At 60.3% G+C, this 13,156-nt stretch overlaps 1 protein-coding gene across 3 annotated transcripts in view; it reads right to left on the bottom strand.

The window, feature by feature from the left end:
- Positions 1 to 2,706, bottom strand: part of ABCA3 (ATP binding cassette subfamily A member 3) — a 31,135-nt gene extending 28,429 nt beyond the window's left edge. For 2 of the 3 annotated variants that reach the window (XM_075165772.1, XM_075165774.1), the window contains exon 1: positions 2,658 to 2,706. The gene's annotated coding sequence lies outside the window, so the exon portion shown is untranslated. Of the gene's footprint in view, positions 1 to 2,631 lie in introns of all 3 variants that reach the window. The other variant, XM_075165773.1, reaches the window with a different exon arrangement.
- Between the last annotated feature and the right edge of the window lie 10,450 nt (positions 2,707 to 13,156).

The raw sequence follows: 13,156 nt of genomic DNA, 5'->3' as shown, positions 1-13,156 counted from the left end.
CCTCCGAGGCACTGCTCGTACCTTGCAGCACACCCCGCAATGCACTTGCCTACTCGCGCGGCGGCAGGTCGGGTTGTCCCCTCCGGAGATGCTCTCCTGCCTGACCTCAGCACTGCGTGCTGCGAGATAAGACTGACTTTCCCAGCAAGAGGCACAGACAAAGTTCTGGGGGAAGAGAGAGACGACCACCACCAGCTTCTGGGAGAAGAACTCAGTTCCTCTCCCCCTCGCTGGAAATACCCTGCTCTCCACACCTGACCGCAGTGGGAGGAAGAGTTTCCTAAATACGTGAGCGCAGATTCGCCCTGGCCATCCCCAGGGAGGTCAGGAGGAAGGAGACCCTCCTGCCCGCAACCCACAGCCCAAACGGGTGGAAGCCAGACAGGTCCTCGCCGCCTGGCTGGCACCACCAGCCCCTGCCACGCTGCCGAGCGCAGCGCAGGGCCGTGCCGGATAACGTGGAGGCCGTGCCAGCTGCCAGCCTGGACCGGAGCTCTCCTGCTGGTGGATTTAGATGAGGACAGGCTGAGGATCGGCAGGGATCAAGGCCACAGCATCCCACCTCCTGACCCACTTCCATGACGCCTCGTGGCCGGGAGCCGGCCATCCCCGGCCGCCGTCTCGGCGGAAAGGGCTGGGTGAGCCGAGCAAAGGCCACGTGCTCCCGGGAGCTGGCAGTTATTTTAGAGCACTCGCCGCATTTCTGCTCTTCTGATGTCCCGTTCCCATAGAAACGAGGCCTGGAAATGGCAGACGTTGCTTTTTTTTTTTTTTTTGTAATAAAATCGGCGTTTCTCCCCCCCGACTTGCAGAGGCACCGTCTCATCCCCAGCAGTCGAGCTGCAGACCTGCTGGGCACCTCCGTCTCCGTGGCTGTGCCAAGGACCGCGCGGTGCCCGGGGTGATGGCATCACACCCCGGCGAGGGCTGCCAGTACGCGGGTGCTTTGCACGCTGCTGCCGGAGCGGGAAACGCCTCTCTGCTCCCTGCAGCGCCCGTGCTCGAAATTAAAAGCATGAGCAGCCATAGCAGGGGGAAGGATTTTTTTTGGTCAGCGTTTTCAGGAAGAGCGAGTGATTTCCAATGCCTGCGCGTCCAGGAAGTCCCGTCTCCTGTGGCTGGCTGCTGCAAAAAGCAACCGGGGCCGGTGGCCGCCAGACCAGCCAGGGGTGTCTGGAGGCGTGCAGCCCTCGCTGCTGTTTCTTCTTCCCCCTCTTGCTGTTCACAGAGATGCAAGAGTCACGACACAGCCAGACCATAAAAAAACCCCACCTACCGCAGCGTGAGAGGTTGTGCAAACAGAGCAATAAAACTTTCTAGGAGGCTGCAAGCCCGGTGGGGTGCGAGGGGCTGCTGACCGAGCACTGCGCACGCAGGACCCAGCAGCCTCACAGCCCACAGCACTCCACCGGGTCCCCTAGGGATCCGGATTTTCCCCAGACGGGAACTTCAGGCCTCAAAACATAGAAGTAAACACAACCAGTGCTGGGGCCGGGTCCCGTTTGCAGAACCGGGGGGTCGGTTTTGTGCCGGGCCACTGCCCCGGAGTGAGGCAAGGAGGGGGCCGGTGGGCACGGGGAGCCCGGCAGGCTCCTGGGTGACGGAATCGCACCCACAAGAAGCCCCCGCGCTCCGACAGCGGCAGGAGAGGAGGGAAGAAGCTGCTGCATCAGAGCTGGCCGTACCCTCTGCTTTAAGAACACTCGCTGGTTTGTCCGGAGAGTTTGCAGCTGCACATAAAGAGCCGAACTCTGCAGATTCAGTGGCCTCGTGGATTTGGCAAAGGAACAAGGTCTGGAGCCCGAGGGGGAGCTTCCCCTGAGCCCTCCTGCCAACCCCCCTGCCCACCCGGGCAGCACAGCCCACCCGGGCCCGCAGCGAGCCCACGGCAAACAGCGCCCGGCTGAGCTCCCTTCTCCCGGGGGCCACCGGCGCTTGGGCCCCGCTTGCCGTGCCGACAGCGGGGGAAGCGGAGGTTTCGCAGGCCTGGGCCCCGCAGACCCAAGCGGCCGCTTGTTTACACTCCCAGGAAGCCGCCTCTGCCCGCGGTACCTGCGTGGCCAAAGCCCCGGGCCCAGCCGGGCGCCAGCGGGTGCTCGCTGGGTGGCTGGCCGCCGCCAAGAGCCGGTGTCCCGGTGCAGCGGGGAGGGGTGACCCGGGGCTCCCCCCGCACCAGCCACGGCTGAAGACGACGGCCGGGTCACCGGCCAGGCGCGGCCCTTCCCCGGGCGCCGGGAGCGGTGCAGGCCCTACGTGCATCCCCGGCGGGGTCTGGCAGGGGCGCGGCGCTGCCCGCGGGGAGCCGGCGCATGGCCCCCGCCATCCCGGCCCGCACCCCCAGGCCCCGCCGGTCCCCGGGGCGGGCGGGACGCGATGGGCGCCGGCCGCGCCCGGGGCCGGCGAGGTCTGAGCAGCCGGCGTTGCGCGGGTGAGCTCGCCCCGGGACCCCGCGGGCCCCGGCCGCACGCAGGGGGCACCCGCCGGGACCGGCGGCTGCAGCGGGCGGAGCGGGGCGAAGGGCTCCGGTGCGGCCGCAGCCCCGGGCGGGGCCGCCCCGCCGAGGAAAGGCCGCTGCCCCCCGCGCCCGCGCCCCCACCCCCACCCCGCCGGGTCCGCGCCCCCGGTACTCACCCCCCCACCGGCGCTCCCGCACTCACCGGGCCGGGCGGCTCCGGCTGCGGCTGCGGCTCCGTCCCGCCGCCCCGCCCGCCCCGACGGCCGGGACCCGCCCCGCCCCGCGCACGCGCCGCACCGGAGGGCGGGGCCAGGGGGCGGGGGGGCTGTGCGTCATCGGGTGTGTGAGAGAGTGAGAGTGTGAGTGTGAGTGTGTGTGTGAGTGTGAGTGTGAGTGAGTGTGAGTGAGTGTGTGTGAGTGTGTGAGTGTGTGTGTGAGTGAGTGTGTGAGTGTGTGAGTGTGAGTGTGTGTGAGTGTGTGTGAGTGTGTGAGTGTGAGTGTGTGTGAGTGTGAGTGTGTGTGAGTGTGTGAGTGTGAGTGAGTGTGAGTGTGAGTGTGTGTGTGAGTGTGAGAGTGAGTGTGAGAGTGAGTGTGAGTGTGAGTGTGTGTGAGTGTGAGTGTGTGTGTGAGTGAGTGTGTGAGTGTGTGAGTGTGAGTGTGAGTGTGTGTGAGTGTGAGTGAGTGTCAGTGTGTGTGTGAGTGAGTGTGTGTGTGAGTGTGTGTGAGTGAGTGTGAGTGTGAGTGTGAGTGTGTGTGTGTGAGTGTGAGTGTGTGAGTGTGAGACAGTGTGTGTGAGTGTGTGAGTGTGTGTGTGTGTGTGTGCGAGTGTGTATGTGCACACGCGTGTGTGACGCTCATGCGCACCGCCCTGAACACGCGTGCGCGCGCACACACGTTCCCACACGTCCGTGTACACGTGCGATGCACTCTGTGCGTGTCACCCTGTGTGCGCGTACACCTGGGGCATCGCACGGGTGCGCCGAGTGTGTGTGCCTGCTCTGGAGGGTGCGTACAGGCACGGGGGGGGGTGAGTGTGCGCTGGGCATTGCATGTGTACGCAGACGTGTGGGAATGCGTGTGTGCGCACACGCGTGTTCAGGGCAGCGCACACGAGCGTGTGTCCCAGTGCAGAGCTGCACGTGTGTGCCCGGGAGTGCCTGCGGGACCATCGGGTGCGTGTGTAAGGGGCTGCGGGTGCGCAGGGGGCCCGTGTGTGTGTGTGCAGGGGGCTGTGCGTGTGCAAGGGGCTGTGCGTGTACCTGACACGGGCTCGCGTGCTCTGCCGCGTGTGAGCGGCCGTGCATGGCTGCGCTGCAGGGACCGTTTGGGCTGAACCCTCCCAGGTCCGTGCCTGCGCGCCCGTCCGTCCGTCCGTCCGTCCGTCCATCCCAATCCCGGGCGGCACCGCTCCACGCCGTGCCCTGCCCCGGTTTTTGGGAGCGCACGCCGGCTCGGGCCCCGTGCGGCTGGGCAGCGTGCGTGGGAGCGCAGCGCTGCGGGGCCCCTCGGGCTGCCAAGCGGCACCGTCCGGGTCAGGATGAAGGTGCCGGCTGGGGAGGGGGGTGGCGGGGGCGGGTGGCCGGCAGCCCTGCCCGGCCCCGCCAGCCCTGCCCGCTCCCGCTGCCAAGTTGGCAGGCGAAGGGCCTGGAGGAGCAAGACGCGCTCCTCGTGCCGGGAACACCGAAGCGGGGAAAGTTTGCCGTGGGCACTTTACAGGAAAGGGAGGAGGAAGAGGAGGGTGGGGAGAGGGGACGAGGATGGGGACGGGGACAGCCATGGCTCGACGCAGCTCTGCTGCGTGAACAGGGGTGTGGGATCCCCCTCGGGCGGCTGCCTGGTGCTACGAAGTGCCCGGGGGTTATTTGGGGTGCCACGGTGACCCTCAGCCCCTCCACGCCATGGCAGGGAGGGGAGCAGGGCAGCCTCGAGCTGCTGCCTTTCTCCAGGTGATAAAGAGAAGCAGTTTTGGGGGGGTCTCAGTGCTGCAGTGACAGCTTTGGGCGTGACTGGCTTTGCAGATGGTTTTCTCCTGCGATCTTTTCACCTCGATCGGTGTGGGGTTTCGTAGTCATCCCCATGTCCCAGCTGGCCCCTGGGAGAGGAGGAAATAAACTAAGAAACAGAACCGGGGCAAGGGTGAAGCTGTCTCAGCAAGGGAGAGAGGGAAGCGGCCATATCAGCTTTAAAAATAGCCATGTGCGAACAGAGTGACACCCCGTGATTGCACTGCCAGGACCCACGGAGCTGGAAGGGGAGACCCCGCTCTCCGCCTCGCTGGCTTTGCTCCTGTCGCTGGCAAAAGCTGAGGTTTGGCTTCCCGGAGCACCCGGAGCGAGTTACAGCCATGGGTCTGGCCCCATAACAGCCGCCCGCTGGGTTTCTCCCCATGCTCTGCTTGGAGGGTGCTGCTGCTGCGTTGGATGGGGTGGCCACAGAAGACGTGTCCCCACTGGCTGGCCTGTGCTCGGGTCCCATCTGCAGAACCACAGCCAGGAGCTGTGTCCCTGCACTCCCCCGGCTCGTTCAACAGACACCAGCGGAGCTGAAGCCCGTCTGCCAGGGACAACCGCGCAGCCACCAGACCACAGCAAAGCTTTCCTGCTCTCGCTCATCTACTTAGCGGCATCCAGCAAAGCTCATTACAGGGCTCAGGGGCAGGAAGGAGCCAACCCGGCTTAGCGAGTTGCCATCCCTCCGCAGAGCCGCACGTGCGCTTTGAAACGTGAATAATGCAGGTTGGCTGGGCGTGGGGATGGCACGTGCCTTCCCACTGAGCGTGGTCCGGCTGAGGGTTTGTCACCTCTCCGTTTGCCTTCCCCCGTCGCTTGTCACCATCTTGCACAGCATCCTGCTGCAGTCACAACGGGAATGGCGTGTTGAAGGTCTCACTGTGGGTCTGCGCCCCAGCACTCACCGCAGCGTGGGGACCCTGGCCCCATCTCAGATGATGCCTGCAGCCAGCTGCAGAAGGTCATAGATGATTATGGTCCTGGGTAGGATCTGGGACAGTCAGTGCCTGAGGTGACATGCCGGAGCTTCATGTCAGCCCGGGCTGAGCCACCCATCCACACCCCAGCTTGAGCCCAGGTTTGATCCTCCCCAATTACAGCCACCTCAGTTCTCCCTGTGACCTTCCCTATTGCCTCATGCAGTTCCTCTCTGGGCCTGCCTTTGAAGGAAGCTGAGCGATTAGATCAAAACAAAAGTCTTGCCAAAGAAAGTATTTACAGGCTCCTCATGGCTCCTAGAACAGAAGACAGGAGATGTTGCAACGAGGCGCAGTGGCATCGCGGTGACTCTGCTCGCACCCGGGATGGGGAGCGTGCAGGAGACACGGTGGCGGACTGAGCAGGGACACAGGAGAAACCCACGGGACGCTGCCAGAACAGGGCAGTGGGTATCAGGCAGCTAGGGAGTGCTTGCTTGGGGGATGTCCCTCCGTGAGATCTCCCATCACTGTCTCATCAGCATCTGAAAGGAGGAATCGGCCCCTGTGCTGGCAGGCCAAGCCTGCCAACCCCATTCCTGCTACCTGCTGGTGGCTTGCGTGTCCCCGAGTTCACTGGCTCAAGCTGTTCTCCACCACCTTCCCTTGTTGGCTGTTGTCACCCCTCATCTACCTAGGGGTTACTCCCAGGGGGCAGCCGCTGGGGCCACCCCACCACCAGCAGCGGGGATGCCCATCAGGCTGTTTCAGACCCCCTGCCTGGTTCAGAAACCCCAGCCCTGCCCACCCCATACCTGGTTTCAGGGTTAAACCTGTTTTAAAGATGCTGGCTGGCATCAGGAAACCATCTTATCTGCCCATTGAGGCAAAGCCTCCCCTTCACCATCCCAACAACACCCAAAATGCAGGATGAGTTGGCAGAGGCGCCGTGGGGGGGACGTGCCGGCGAGTCCCCAGTGCAGCCATGCCAGCTCGAACACACGGCCCGGACCCGGCACAGGGCGTGTGGGCTCCTCACCTCACCTCCTGCAGCCACCAGCAAAATGCAGATGTTGGGAAGAGGAACACTGCTAAATAATTTCTCCTTCAGTTCCTCTGCATTCCCCATGGCCCTGCCACCCCAGGGCAGTATCCGGGCAAGGACTTCGGCTGGTGGTCGCTATCGCTGTCTTTGTGCCACCACCTCTGCGTTGCTCCTTGCCCTGCATCCTAGCCTCCTGCTGCCCTGGGCAGGAGGGAGCGTGAGCAGGGCAGACACCCCGTAATGCCCGGCAGCACCTTCCTCCAGGGCAGCCGGTGGCTCGGGGACATGCAGCAAGGGCTGCCCGGGACACCACATCCCGTGAGCCGCTGGGCCAGGGACAAACACACCGACTTCTGCTGAGAGCGTTTCCCGTCTTGTCCTAGTTTCTTCCCACTCCTTAACTTTGCTGCGGTGCTGGATGGTGCAATCCTGGGACTGGCATTTTTTACCCTCGAGCGTCACGGCCCAGGAGTGAAACGCCAGGATGGTGGTTCCCATGAATGGGGGAGTGGATCCAGCACCTTCTGCTCCCCCAGACTCGCCAGAAGAAGAGCCCTGCTCCTGCCTGTCTCCCAGCACCAGTAGCACGCACGGCCACACAACCTCCAGCCCTGCTCCTGGGTGTTATCAGCAGCACAACATCAAGGGTTTGCTGCTGTAGAAAGGGGGGGTGTGTGTGCACACACAAATGCTCAAATCCTTGCTGGCCACAGGCAGAGGGATCTGCTCTGCAAAGCCAGGCGGGCTGGGAACAACCATCTTTCTTGGGAACACCAGCTGCATAAAAGCAGAAGGGATGGGGGGTTCCCATCTGATCTTACTCCAGGGAAAGGTGTGTCCTTGTTGCTTCCCAGGCAAGACCCTGAGGGTTGCTGCAGCTCGTCCTCCCCGGCACCTGCAGTGCCGGTGCAGTGGTGAAGACGTTCGACTTAGCCTGCCTGCGAGACCACGGCGGGGGCTTGGGGAGGAGAGGCTGTTCCCCCACGTCCCGGGGGGAATGAAGCGACCTTGCTGCCTCGCCCAGGTGCAGGTGCTTCTTCGGGCAAGGACCAGATCTCTCGGGCTCCTTTCCCCCGGGCGTGGATTCCCTCTTCCCTTGCCCCCCCAAGGCACGCCAGCTTGCAGCCCCCCAACCTTGGCTGCCAGGTTGGAGTCTCCTAGCGTGTCACCCCAGGAAGCGCTGGGGAGATGTGCAGGGAAGACGGACTCCCCTTGCAGTGCTCAGACACAGGAAGATTCCATGCGCTGGGAAGGTTGGCATGGGAGGAAACTTTCCAGGAACCCCTGCTGCTCTTTCCAATCCCTGCCCTCCTCAAACTGCGATTTCCTGGCAGAGCTCTGCTGGGGGCTGGCACAGTCTCTGGCCGCACCAGCCTCCTGCAGAGTGTCCCCGGGGTGTCCCTGCTCTGTCCCTGTGTCCCTGCTGGGGGGGATAGACCCTGGTGCACCGTTGATAGACCCTGGTGCACCACTGGCATGGCGGAGACATGGCTGGACACATCCGCTACCACTGCTCCTCCGTGCCTGGCTGAGCATCCCGCTGTGGTTGGAGAGGTGGCGGACGGAGCTGGGGAGGCAGCGCAGCCCGGGACATGCACTGGCAGGCTCTGCCTGCGCTGCCCAGCTGCTGCCCGAGGGCAGGCTGGTTGTCCCTTCTCCCCAGAGAGGCTGCTGGTGTCCCCGCGGCCGCTTCCCGTGGGCGTGCAGGCAGCCCTCCTGCGCCAACAGCCAGCACCTCTCACGGCTGCTGGGTTGGAACTGGCAGTTTGGAGCTGAAAGGCTCCCGAGGCCTCTCCCAGGACTGTAGCACCACTGCGCAAGAGGCATCACTTCACTTCAGGATCAAAGAGGCGTGTAAATGCAAAGGAATAGCCTCATTTCATTATGAGCAATTGAAGAACTGGCAGCTTTGGGCGCTCTGTCAAGCTCATAGATTTCTGCCAGCACATAAACCCGATAAGTCACGCGCTCGGGCTGCTGGCAGCCGTGCTGGAAAGCGAGGGATGAGATAAGGAAGACATAACTGAGCCGACACTAAGGAAATCCCTGAAGCGAGGAGATAGGAATCTTTCTGCTGCCACCCCAGCTGCACAGCAGCAGGCACAGCAGCACGGACCATCCTCAGCACACAAAGGCCAGAGGGAGAGTTAAAAAGTCACCTAAAAGACTGCTTTAGAGGAAGCTGGATCCAGGGCAGGCAGTGCCGCTAGCTCAGCAAGGGTGGGCAGGTTGCTGGCTATGTGGGTTGGATTTCGGCTTGGAAAAGAACTAGAGACGCTTTTGGGGTAGAGGGAGCATCTCCAGGAAAGATGAGCTCTGGCTAAAGGAAAACAGAGCTGGGGTGCTAGCCCTTAAAATGAACACCATCATAGAAGGGGTTTTAAATGGAGGATAGTGGGTGAGATGAGTGGGCAGTGGGGCGGGGAATCATCCAGAGGTAAATTCATAACTCTGTCCCTTCAATAAAGGAATGAGAAAAGTCAGAAAAAAGGGACATTAAAAAAGCAGGCTGCCCGGACAAGATCAAATGCTCTGCGATGGCTGCGGTCCCGGCGGGGGGAGGAGCACAGCCTGTTTTAGATGAGGATAAGGCACCGGTGCAGTGATGGGGACAGCCCAGGGACGAGAGTCGAGAAGCAGCTGGTGGAGGACTGCTGTGTGAGCAGGGCGAGGGGCGGCATTGGCTCAAGGGAGTAAACGGGTCATCTGCATCAGGAATCCACATGGATCCGCAGGGAGAGGACCACGAAACACGGAGGATGAACAGAGGAGGGCATTTAGGGCTTGCCTATAAACCACCCAGGACGATACCCCCAAAATGCTAAGGGAGGCTACGAGGCTGTGAGAGCAAGAAACCGCTGCCTGGGGAGACCTGAAGTGGGGAAGAGTCACAGCAAAGCCATCCTAAATGGCTGGAGCCTCAGCTAGAGAACCACAAGAAGAGGCATCCCCTGAGCCATGAACTGGTGTAGTCAAGGGTGAAAAACCTCTGCAGGCTTACCTGTCCTTGCCAGAAGGAACTACATAAAATAAAGAAACTGGATGGAAGAAGTGAAAATCAAATACAGAGGAAAATACTTGCAAACAACAGGGAGATACCATCTACCCAGTGTGGATGTGTGGCTGCTAGCAAAAGAGATCCTAATGCAATACCATGATGAACCTGCAGGAGGATGGTTTAGCAGCATAGCAAGCTAGCCAGAGTACAAATAAATTGTAAAATAAAATAAAAATTCTTCAAAAACGGCATTTTCTTTTTCAAACCAGGAAAACAGCAATATGCAAAATCCCCAGCAATTTAAAAACTTCATTCACACAGATGAAAATAAATTCGAGCATAATTTGCTTACCACGTAAAAATTAACACCAGTGTATTTTTGCAAACCCATCAGAAGAGGAAACCCACTGCAGCTGGCGTGGGGCTGGGCTGGCGCATGCTCGGGGCAGAGCCCGCACCTGCAGCGGGATGCAGGCAGCAGGTCCCCCACCTCCCCAGCACCAGAGAGGGAGGTGGCAAACACCAGGCTGATTTTTAGGAAGGGGTCCACAGGGATCCAGGAAACACTGGGATCTTAAACCTGGCTTTGGTACCAGGCAAATTTGCTGAAAGATGGAAGAAAAAATGGCATTAGAACATGTATGAAATGACATGCAATGCTGAGACAACGTCCAGCATGCGTTGGAGAAGGGAGGTCTTGCGAGAATTAGATGGAAGATGTAAATAATGGTGAATCAGGTGATATATAAACAACGATTTTTGCAAAACACTGACAAAATCTCTCTCCAAAAGCTCTTCAGGACATTAAGGTGGATTAACAGTGAGGTTTTGCTTGTAAACTAACTGCTTAAAAGTTAGGAGACAAGGGTAGGAACAAATGGACAGGATCCCTGCCAGACCTGCGCTGGTTGATACACACATAAAAGAGAGCAGATCTTGCTGACACTACACAGTGTTTCAATGGTCAAATCTAAAGCTGACTGTGAAGATCTGGAAAGGGATCGCACGACGACAAGCAGCTGAGCAGACAGACATCAAATGCAATTCAATATAATTAAATTCAAGGCAACATAAAAGTAACCCTATGTGTACGCAGCGATGGGCTCTAAATGAGCTTTGTCGTTCAGGAAAGAGATGCTGGAGTCCTTGCGGGTGCTTCGCCTGCACGCTCCATATTGGTAACCACGGGAAAAGGGCGTTAGGAAGGAATTGCTGGGATTGCTGTGATGTGTGAGCACGGCTAGGGCAGCTCGCAGAGGACAGGGCAGTGAGGCAGAGAAGCAGCCGAGCAGGGAGATGGAGCAGCTCCCACGGGGGAGAGGCTCGGTGCACGCCACAGCCTGGCAGGGCCACGGGGAAGGGACCTGGTAAGGTGTCACTAGGAGGGGAAAAAAGGAAGGAGTATTTTCATTTCCTAGAGCAGAGCTTCAAAGAGCACCACAGGGCTGGATCTGGTTTGAAACGACGGGAAGCACTTTTCAACCCATGCATTACCCTGTCGTGGGAGGCTGCCTCTGCTGCGGAGATCAAGCATGCAAATGCATTCAAAAGGGAACAGGAGAGCGCGCAGAGGGTTGGTTTGCTGGGGCTGTGGCAAGTCCGGGATGCTCCCAGGCCACTCCAGGCTGAAGAGGACAAGGACAAGATCCGTGTTGCTTGCTCTGACTCAGCCTTTGAGACCAGGTCTCCCCACCCTGGTCCTACCTCGCTGCGGCTGCGCCGGGCACATCAGCCCGGTGGCCCTTCCCCAGTGTCCAGAGCCTGGTACCTGCCCCAGGACCAGCCCCAGGCGCTCCCCGGTTCCTCGTCCCTCTCCTGCATGCCCTGACAGCCCTTTGGGACAGCAGCAGCGCCTGAGCAGCTCCGGGCCGGGGGCTCCTGCGCTCACTTGTGGGGCTTGAGAGCCTAGCTCGACCTCGAGGTCTGCTCCATCCTGCTCCCCAGAGGCTCTCCAGGAGTTGGTCCCCCTCTGCAGCCCAAAATCCAGGCTGCTTTTCAATGCCTGAGGCAGGAAAGCAGGAGCAAATTCCTGCTGAGCTGAGATGGAAGGTGCAATGCCCACGGACACAATCCCCTACAGCGTCACTGCAGGCACCCAGCTTGCCCTGCCGCACTGCCGATGCAAATTACCAGTTATGAAGTGGAGAAAATTGCTATCTATTTCCCCTTTCATCCATTTATTATGGGTTTCTTTTTTATTGCTAATTATTACTTTCAATACGCCACTGAAGTAGGGTGGGGGTTTCTCTTCTGTGATGCTAGCTTGGAAATAAATCTTAAAGAATTGTCTTTTTTCCACAATTTTCTCTCTGCCTTTTCCCATCACTGTTTTTTCCTCAGTTTCTCTTGTCTTTATGGGGTTTGACTTTTTAAAGCACCATGTATTTTTTACTGAATGGATTATTCTCTGCCCAAATTGAATGTAATCAGGTCGTGATCGTTGTTCCCTAGGCAACCACCAATGAAATTATAGAGCTATGATCATGAATTAACACTGTTTTAAAAAGTTTAAAAAAAAAAACCAGTAACTGTAAGGCTTAATAAATCATTGCTGAAACAAGGCATTCACAGCGGTGCCACAGGTCACCATGGAGGGCTTTAGCAGTAAGTGAACGTTAGGAACACGTTCTGGTGTGCGGAGGGACTGCGGCAGGATGAGGCCTGTGCGGAACACCTTGTCCGGAGATGCATCTTCCAAGCCCCAAGGCTCTGTGGTGGGCTCAGTCATGGGGTTGGTATCCCATACGTTATTTTATTCTACCTTCTGCCGCTGCTCTCCTCACCACCCGCACACCGAGCTCATTCCTCATTCCCCACCAAGCTTCTGTCAGAGCAGCTGCCGCCACTTGGCCCTTCATCGTATGAGCTGCCGCCTCCCAGTTCCCCCTCCTTCCCTTTCGCACCGCACGGCCGTGGCGTTCGGATGGCTCACTGGGACAGGCTTTGACGAGCGACCTCGTTACACGCCAGATGTTCTCTGGGACAGGAACCTCGGTTCCCTGCAGCGCACGCCTCCCCCGAGCCGCGGGGCCTCGCGTGCCGGGCACCTTCCCCAAGCAAAGCTCGGTCTCACCCCTCCCGGAGGGAAAGGTCTAAGTCTACCTCTGTTTCTTTTATGGTAATACACTGGTGCCTGCTTGCGGTTTACAGGCGTACAATGTACATAAGGGATGGTCCGTGCAGGCATGGACACCGAACAGGCTTACCCCTCCTGGCCCTGTGCCACCGATCGGTACTCATTAACTTGCCAGAACCTGTTCTGCAGGCCTAAGGTCGTTTTTAAGTAGCTTGCTGCTGCCATGTCTTAAGTAACAACCCAACAGCCGGACCCCTGAGGGAAGCACTGGCGACACGGCCCGCTCCTGCCTGAGGGACCCCTGAGGAGACCCCCGAGGCGGCCGCCGGCCTCCACCGGGGAGGCTCCTTCCCCCCGCTCCGGCCCAGGCTTGCCGAGGGCGGCCTGCCTGCCTGTCCCCGCGCAGTCCCAGGCCGCTCGGCCGGCCATGCCCGAGGAACCGCCATGAGCGCCGGTGTCCCCGCCCCGGCCCCTCCTTCCCTCCGGGGCCGCGGCGGCTCTGCGGGCGGGGGGCAGCGAGCGGCGGAGGGCCAGCTCGTGCGCATGCGCGGGCGGCGCCGCGCCCGTGGAGGCGGTGCGTGGCGTGCGCGCATGCGCCAGCGGTGGCCGGTGCCGGCGCATGCGCCCTGTGCGCGGGGCGGGCGGCAGGTGCCGGG

Source organism: Calonectris borealis, chromosome 16 (assembly GCF_964195595.1).
Source record: "Calonectris borealis chromosome 16, bCalBor7.hap1.2, whole genome shotgun sequence".
Taxonomy (NCBI): Eukaryota; Metazoa; Chordata; class Aves; order Procellariiformes; family Procellariidae; genus Calonectris; species Calonectris borealis.
Note: the sequence above shows the minus strand (reverse complement) of the source record. Positions and strands in the feature narration are given on the sequence as shown.